The sequence below is a fragment of the Tupaia chinensis genome, unplaced genomic scaffold (genome assembly GCF_000334495.1).
Source record: "Tupaia chinensis unplaced genomic scaffold, TupChi_1.0 Scaffold000355_1, whole genome shotgun sequence".
Classification (NCBI taxonomy): Eukaryota; Metazoa; Chordata; class Mammalia; order Scandentia; family Tupaiidae; genus Tupaia; species Tupaia belangeri.
The window spans coordinates 7276289-7276662 of NW_006159850.1; the positions used below are offsets into that span (position 1 = coordinate 7276289).

Consider the following 374-nt stretch of genomic DNA (forward strand, 5'->3'; position numbering starts at 1 on the left):
GATGGACATTTGGGTGGCTTCCAGTCTGGGCTGTTATGAATACTGTTGCTATGAACATTACTGTACATGTCTTGGAGTGGACATGGTTTCATTTCTTTCGGGTAAATGCCTAGGAGTGGAATGGCTGAATCATGTGGTATAAGTACATTTTAGCTTTTAAGAAACTGCCAAAGTTGGGACCAGCAGATGGCATAGTGGTTATGTTGCTGAACTCCCCATGGCCGACCAAGGTTTGAGTCCTGGTCCTGGTGGCTTGAAAATCATGTTAGGCACATGTGCATGCGTGCCCAAGATCCCAAAAGGAGAATGGAGAACAAAGGATTGTGGCCTGACCATTCTCCCTAGGGGTGATTTGTCACTGTCTCTCTCACTGT

The 374-nt window shown here is 46.3% G+C and overlaps 1 protein-coding gene across 2 annotated transcripts in view; it reads right to left on the bottom strand.

The window, feature by feature from the left end:
• The window catches only part of CENPN (centromere protein N), a 30034-nt gene that overhangs the window by 21109 nt on the left and 8551 nt on the right, over positions 1-374 (bottom strand). The gene's annotated exons all lie outside the window — the stretch shown is intronic.